General features: G+C 38.9%; 1 long non-coding RNA gene across 1 annotated transcript in view; it reads left to right on the top strand.

Moving 5' to 3' along the window:
- The window catches only part of LOC112493942, a 6661-nt gene extending 1686 nt beyond the window's left edge, over nucleotides 1–4975 (top strand). The window contains exons 2-3 of the long non-coding RNA XR_003058933.1: nucleotides 4200–4343; nucleotides 4485–4975. This is a non-coding gene — a long non-coding RNA (uncharacterized LOC112493942). The remainder of the gene's footprint in view (nucleotides 1–4199; nucleotides 4344–4484) is intronic.
- The last annotated feature ends 3315 nt before the right edge of the window (nucleotides 4976–8290 follow it).

Below are 8290 nucleotides of genomic sequence, written 5' to 3'. Positions count from 1 at the left end.
AATGATGAGCATATAAAAATGAACCAATTATTTTCTATAGTGAGATGAAACCGATAATGTAACTGGTTAGGGATTTTTTTTCATTTAATTTTTACCATTCAAGGCTATGTAAAGGTAACATTTTTAATACATCGAATTATCAGAAAATTATGTCGAGGTATAATTTTAATTCTGAATTATTTTTTACATCAGAACATACTGATAATTCGAGATATTAAAAATACAATTATCTTTCCGTAGGCTTGAATAAAAAAAATTTACTAAATTGAATCAGGCTACTCAAAAATGTATGAAACTAAAAATTTCTAAGTAGATACACTATTTGTCTCATCTCACCATACATATGTATAAAATAATTGTGTGGGTTTTTTACGCTTTTCATTTTTTTTACCCGATATTAATAAGTGCAATTTTTTGGGACATTTTTTACCACTTTTCTATTCGGCTGAATAATATTTAAACTATCAAAACGTGAAACAGCCTGCCATACGTGCGAGTGTTATTAAATTTTTTTTTTCTAATCAGACCACGCTGCGACCACGACACATTAAAACAAAAAATGAAGTGGAGAAATGTATCTATGTTAGGAATGCAAAAGCGTTAAGCGTTAAGCGAATGAAACGAGATTTTTTTTCCATTGCTGTCAATTTTTCTCTTACATCTTCATGAGAGTCCGTGTGGCAACAAGTGAGGCTACTCACTTCCACCAGCTATGGATTGTCATATATGAAGAACATGCATCGAGCGCATTGGCAACGATTCAACTTCGTAATCGTAAGGTGCCGAGTTCGCGTCTAGTGACGAAAACTTTTTTTTCTTCATTTCTTTTTTGTTTAATATTTTTTGACCCGGTGTCGCGTCTAGAGAGGAAAACTTTTTTTTTCTTCATTTCTTTTTTGTTTAATTTTTTTCGACCCGGTGTTGCTTGGCTCGCATAGGAGGGCGAAGTTTAAAAATAATGCAGTCCTAAGCAAACCATATGCAAAATAAAATATGTGTAGTTCAAGACATTGCATATGCAGTTTTATAACAAATACTTTATGCAATGACATGTGCACCTTGCTAGAGATTTCATTGTTTTCCATTTGTCAAATAAAACACATGAAATTCAGGGTTTTTTACGCTTTTCATTTTTTTTACCCGATATTAATAAGTGCAATTTTTTGGGACATTTTTTACCACTTTTCTATTCGGCTGAATAATATTTAAACTATCAAAACGTGAAACAGCCTGCCATACGTGCGAGTGTTATTAAATTTTTTTTTTCTAATCAGACCACGCTGCGACCACGACACATTAAAACAAAAAATGAAGTGGAGAAATGTATCTATGTTAGGAATGCAAAAGCGTTAAGCGTTAAGCGAATGAAACGAGATTTTTTTTCCATTGCTGTCAATTTTTCTCTTACATCTTCATGAGAGTCCGTATCGCAACAAGTGAGGCTGCGCATTTCCACCAGCTATGGATTGTCATATATGAAGAACATGCATCGAGCGCATTGGCAACGATTCAACTTCGTAATCGTAAGGTGCCGAGTTCGCGTCTAGTGACGAAAACTTTATTTTCTTCATTTCTTTTTTGTTTAATATTTTTTGACCCGGTGTTGCATGGCTCGCATGGGAGGACGAAGTTCAAAAATAATGCAGTCCTAAGCAAACCATATGCAAAATAAAATATGTGTAGTTCAAGACATTGCATATGCAGTTTTATAACAAATACTTTATGCAATGACATGTGCACCTTGCTAGAGATTTCATTGTTTTCCATTTGTCAAATAAAACACATGAAACTCGGTGATGAACTATAGCAATCGTAGAAAAGTAATAGTGAACGGAACCTTTTCGAGAATACATATGCCGCGAACCCATGAAGGCATACAATGTTGCAAACAAACTGAAAATATTCCCGCGGCTTCTGCTAGCCTTTTTCAGTTCTTTCTTCTAGTTTGAGAGTATGAGTTCGCTCTGCGTTTTCAAATATAGAGTGAATGAATATAAACGTTTCAAGTATGGAACACAAAAATAAGAAAAAGGAAAGGCAGTATGATTTTAAGAGTATAAAAAAATTTTTTGTTTAATTTTTTTTCGAAACGGTGGCGTACCCAACAAACCCTCTTGTTCAGAGCAGTTTTCTCCGGCCAGACAAATCACTCCTTGGAAGTTTAACCCGAAACAAAAAAAAAACAAACATTTTTCAGTTCTGTATAAGAATAGCTAGAGAAATACGTAGGGAAATTAAAACATGGCATGTTTTGTAAAAATGGCGCACGTCTAAAATCAAAGTTCTGATTAGACCTTCTGTCGCTATTCTTATATAGAATTGAAAATTATTTGGATTTTTGTTTCAGGTCAAACCTCCAAAAAGTAATTCGTCCAGCCGCAGAACACTGTTATGAATAAGAGGTTTTGTTGAATAAGTTGCAAACTCACCAATTTAAAGAAAAAAATTGTAGTATACTCTTAAAATCATGTACACTGAGCGTCATTAATGGGCCCATCTTGTTGACGTAGTGCAGTGAGGTAAGAGAGGAGACTGGGCGGTGCCTGCTCACATACCTCTGCCTGCGCTTGCAACGCAGAGAGCACTAAGGTGCGAGCGAGACGCCAGAGTGTCGCTCGGCACATCCTTGTTGCACACCACAAGTTTAAGGGAGACGGCAATGCGGCCCCTCATTCGCAATAGGGAGCTTGGTGGGGCATTTTCTTCTCCTACGTTGTCGAGCAGGCTAGCTAGCGGTAATGTCCCACCAAGCTTCCAGGTGCGACTCACAATCAGTGGGACTCAAATTTCAAATGGCGTCTCACTCCCACTCATGCGTGCGAAAAGGACGCACCGTACGACGCTTTCGCGTCTCGCTCGCACTATAGCGCTAGCTGCGTTTCACGCACGTATCCTGGTACGTCCGTCAAACAGTCATTGTACACTCTTCTCTCTTACCTCACCTCACAGCATCGACAAGCTGGACAACTTTAATGACGTTCAGTGTACAATAAATTTATATAAAGAAACTTTATATTACATATGCTATTTTTTAATAATAATTGACCAAAATTTCCTATTTTTTAAGCCGTTAGAGTGGCATTACCTCTTAAAGAAATTAAACAAAATAGAAATGAAGAAAAAAAAGCTTTCGTCTCTAGTCGCGAACTCGGCATCTTACGATTACGAAGCTGAATCGTTGCCAACGCGCCCAATGCATGTTTTTCACATATCATAATCCATAGCTGATGGAAGTTAGCAGCGTCACTTGTTGCTACACGGACTCTCATCAAGATATAAGAGAAAAATTGACAGCAATGGAAAAAAAGTCTCATTTTTATATTTCATTTTTATATGCTCATCATTTTATGCCCAAGATTTATAAGTGCAATTTTGTTTTTGATAATTTTTCGTAATGCCTTCTTCATCCGTCTGAATATTATTTATGCGCTATTTAAACGTTTTAACGTTCGCTGATTCCTGTACTAATTTATTGTATGTATACGATGTAATATAATACAATATTTGTAGACTAATATAATCATGTATTTAATGAATCTTCAGTTAATTAGGTGAACCAATTACCATAGTTGATCATTAAAAAAAAAAGAGATAAGACGTGAGTTTCGAACCTAAGACCAACCTCAGCACCAGGCACGTGTGCCAGTGAATCATGATATATTATTTAATAAACTTATATTTCTCGAGGTACCCACGTTCGAGGGTTTGTTTAAAGTTTTATTTCCTTACTCTATTATTTCGAGAATTTCATATGGATATTAAGGGTATTGACTACCTTATTACTACGGTTTATGTAATATCCTGAGTAATATTCGGGGCTAACTTCACACTCCAAATTTTATTTTCCATTTTCCAAAAAAATGAGCAACCAATAAATTTTTTAATTGGTCCACCAAAAATCACCATAAAACCACTGAACTCTATCCATACTTTAATCCGTATGGCGGTGGTGGGAGCGAGCAGAGAGAGATAGCAAGGACACAGGTGAGAGTAGCAGCCTGTCTGTATTACACATTGTACAGTCTCTGAAAAAGTTTAAGCTGGGATAAAGCAGTGCGTACGGGGAGGACTAACCCAACATAACATAACCTGAAATAGTACCACATATATTTTATTTCGAAGATTGCTAAATATTTTTTTGTCGTTTTTATATTTATATGATGGAGCCTAGATAGGATTTATATGTACTTATATTTCAGTGCTCTTTCCATTGCACCACGGCTGGCACTGAGGGGGGCGGCCGTAGCCCAGTGGATAGGGTAGCGGATTCACGACCGAAAAGTTGGAGGTTCGCGCCTAGCTTCCAGCGGCATTCACCAATGGGTTTTAATATGAAAACTTAAGTGAGTATTTATACGGATTTCGCCCAACACTGTTCGGATTTGGTGTATAAACTTTGTAGATACCCTCACGCTGAGTTGAATAAGGCCCGTCTCGCTAGGTACATCGCCATCTATTGTCGAACTTCCAACCTTGATTATTAGGACCAGTTACTGGCACATGTCCCCCATTGGGGATACAGCCATAAGGAAAGGAAGGAAGGGAAGGACGGCTGATATGTCGGCAGGACAACATTTTCACAGGGCTTGTACACCACATGCGCAGTTCAATTCGGAAAGGACAACCTTATCCACCATGTGACTGAGACAGCTGCGCGCTGGCCGGATTACCTCCGAATAGAGGCATACGAATTCCATTATGGTTAGAGTTAAGTGCATAAAACTAATAAATATTTGGCAAAAGAAAAAGTTCAACAAATAAAATGCTTCTGGGCTAGAGGCGCTGTAGTCAGTGCCGATTTTCTAACACGGGAGGCGACGCACTCTAGAATTATCTACCAATATGACATAGAATGTTCCACTAATTAATGACCACTAAATGTTTTAATTAAGCCACTAATAGCTAGCAAGAGTTCCTGCTTTGATTAGGAGCTTCCTGAGCAAGATCGGCTTAGAATTGTAAATTTTATCAATAAAAACATGTTTCAATACGCTTGTATCCATTTCTTAGCCAACCCCAGCTTTCGATGCTTATCGTACTACAGAGGTACGATTTTTCGCATCTCCTGCATTAATTAATGACTATGAAAGGTTTTAATTGTGGTATTTGTAACCACCTACCGATTGTGCTTCGATTAAGTCCATACTAACTTCTGAGGATGATTTTAATTGAAAAATATGTATTAGATGTATGCAGCCTAGTTCACAGCCACGCGGCATGACCGCCTCGTTGTCCATGAATGGTTTTGTTTTGTTTTTAACGAAACCGCTTACAAACAAATTTTTTAATTAGGTGATCCGTGAATAACAAACAATTGGGCATCAATTGCACACAAAAAAGTTATTTGTGTGAAAAGTAATACTTTTAGGGCTAACTTCATATTCCAAATTTTAGTTTCCAAAAAAAAAACCTACAATTTTTTTTAGCAAAATAAAAATTTCAAGAAGTAAATATTACAGTGCTAACTTTATGTAGGTGACGACACTTTTTAACGGTGACGCACAAATAAACGGCACCGCGAGAAATAATTAATGAAATACTAAATTATTGGGCGCCAGGTATAACCAGAGTTACACCTCTGTCTCCTAAGAACACCCTGGCCAGCTCTTATGCGGTGGGGTTCTGCGTCTGGGAGGCAATAATGAAAATCTGAAAATTAGGGAGGTTTACTCTAAAAACTACTGAAAACAACAAACTATCGGAACCAAAATCCGGGGACGGATCCGATTTATTTTAAATAGAAAATATAAGAACGAGATGCTGAGATACAAATGATAAGTACAGAAAACTGATCGAGATGATGCAGAACACACTGGGATATTTACCCGAACGATATTATACAATAATGTTCCCGCTGGAACAACGCAACATACAATACGATATAACAAATGGTACGGTTACGATAATAAACGGTACGATATTGACTCACGCACCCATGTGCTAGGGAGACGATTCCGCGAGACGTGGACTGAACGGTTAGACACAAAACCGGAAGAATTGAAATAATGAAATGAGAGACCGATCCCCTGTTTGTCACCGGATTAGCTATCCTTGGACCCTTAGCGGTCAGAAAAGCGCAGGATGACGCGTCGAGCAGAAAAGATCGGTTGATCTCGTGAAATAAAAAATAGCCAAAATACCCCTGAGCGTCACTCACCGTTGTCCAGTAGCTCCTACTATTTCCAGGAACACACTCTCCTGGATTATAGTCCCTCAAACGGATCACGATACGATACAGTAAATACAAAAGTCGGTAGAAAACGATAGCACGTTTATCCCTGAGTTAGGCCACGTCGTGAGTGACGCTACAAATTTCCAAAATCGGGAACCTTCCTGAGAGCGCGCTGTATTACCACCCCCTGGTCCAATCAGGTTCGCTGTTACATCGGCTCCGCTAGCCAGTTCGCGATCTTCAATTGTTTTAACGATCCCGGTAAAATAAATCCTGGCATCTTGCTACGCTAGGATGGCTGCAGTGCCGTTTCCGAAAGGCTGGAATCACATCCACCTCTACTCCCTCGATATTCGGCTTCACGCCGCTTCTGCAACTCCTATATGCCCTCTGCTTCTGAAGACGCTCGCCGCTTGCTACGCGTAGTTGAGCCACCAGGTTGTGTGCTCCGGTCTTGACGTCACCTCTCCTCGACAGCGCTCCGCCAGGCCTGTAGTTGGCTCTCTCTCGGGCCCCGTCTTAATACAAATTGTTTCGAATCCTCTCGCATCTGCCTAATGAACTCAAAAACAAACGAAACGTTCCCCACAAGGAAATAAATACAAATTCTTAAAATAAAATCAGTCCAACGCCACGCGAAACGCTCCGTAACCCATCCGGTCCCACGACGTAGCCGAATTCGCCTAATTTTGTGACGTGCATCAAAATGCCACGTCACAGTATATACATACATGTGCTGATAACTGTTAATTCTTGTTCTTTGTGTAGATGGCAACAGTTGGAATTATGTGTGACGTATGCGACAACCTTCGATATAATTCAGGAATTCGGCTATAGATGGTATACGTTTTAGCAATTCAAAACCCTCGATTATTCAAACAACAAATATAGGATATCTTTAATCCAAGATATTATTAAAAAAAGATTCAATTTATAAAAGGACAACTCTGAGAGAATCGATATATGCAAGTGGTGATGTTGTAATTATTTATAAACCTTATAATAGACGTTGTTTTTATTACTAATACTAGAATTGTATTCCCTTTTTTACTTAAAAAGCGTCTGAACTACTTATAGTTATTTAGAACTCTTGATTTACGTTAAGAGTGTTCAATGCCAGCAAGTCAAGTATCAATGATTTAAATGAAGACGACTAGTCCTTTCACCGAAGAAGCAACCGTGAGAAACAACTAGTATAAGTTCACAGTCTTCTTTCCTTGTTCCTTCTGAACTCGCGCTTGATTGGCTGAATACTATGTATGTTGATAGAAGAATCTTTATAAAGACTCTGGAGGCGAGTCCCAAGAGTTTTGAGTTTGAAATAAAGACTTGTGTATCGACCTTCGATCAGAGCAGATCGCAGTTCATATATACGTTTCTATCCTAATATTCACTTTTATTTCGTAACAATCCTTCCAAATTCGCAAGGTGAGTTTTCACTTTTTATCAATGGAACCCAGCAGCGAGGCACATCGAGTGGGATTTCAAGTATCCCGCGGAATTAGGCGTTCGGAGTGTTACATATAATCCCTTAAGGCCGAAGCACATAAGACTCTATAAGCCATAAGTAGAATGCAGAATCCATAGCGCATGCGCTCTTCAAAATGTCGAGTTAGCAATGTGCATGCGCTATGTATTCTGCATTCTGCTTACGGCCTATGGAATTTCAACCCACATAAAAGTTCATAGTCCATAGGACCATTAGGTATAAAGTGGCATCAATAAACGCGAACAAAAAGCGATAAGACGACTACCCAAACTGCGCACTTTGAGCTCGAACTCTACATCAAAAAGTATCCGATGCGCTTTTAGAAATGCACAAAGGGTCGCTTATTTTCTGCGAGTAATTCGATACGCTGAATAACAAGATCAAAACAGTGTCCAACTACCGCCTGAAGTCTGCATGGGATCGGGGCAGTCATCGAAAGCTTCAGAACGGGGGCTGCCGTTTGAAACCTGCATGAAGGCTTCCTGGAATCGAATGGTTGACGAGGGCCGGCAAATTTTCTGGAATCGATGCTGTATCCCCGAGGGCTGCATCCTCGATGCGCAATTCTGCGAGATGAAGTTCAAGCTCAAACTGACTGTCGACTGAAGGCTGTCGTCTGAAATCTACAC

The sequence above is a fragment of the Cephus cinctus genome, unplaced genomic scaffold (assembly GCF_000341935.2).
Source record: "Cephus cinctus unplaced genomic scaffold, Ccin1 Ccin1_scaffold0207, whole genome shotgun sequence".
In the NCBI taxonomy this organism is placed as follows: domain Eukaryota; kingdom Metazoa; phylum Arthropoda; class Insecta; order Hymenoptera; family Cephidae; genus Cephus; species Cephus cinctus.
This window is presented reverse-complemented; position numbering and strand designations above follow the sequence as displayed.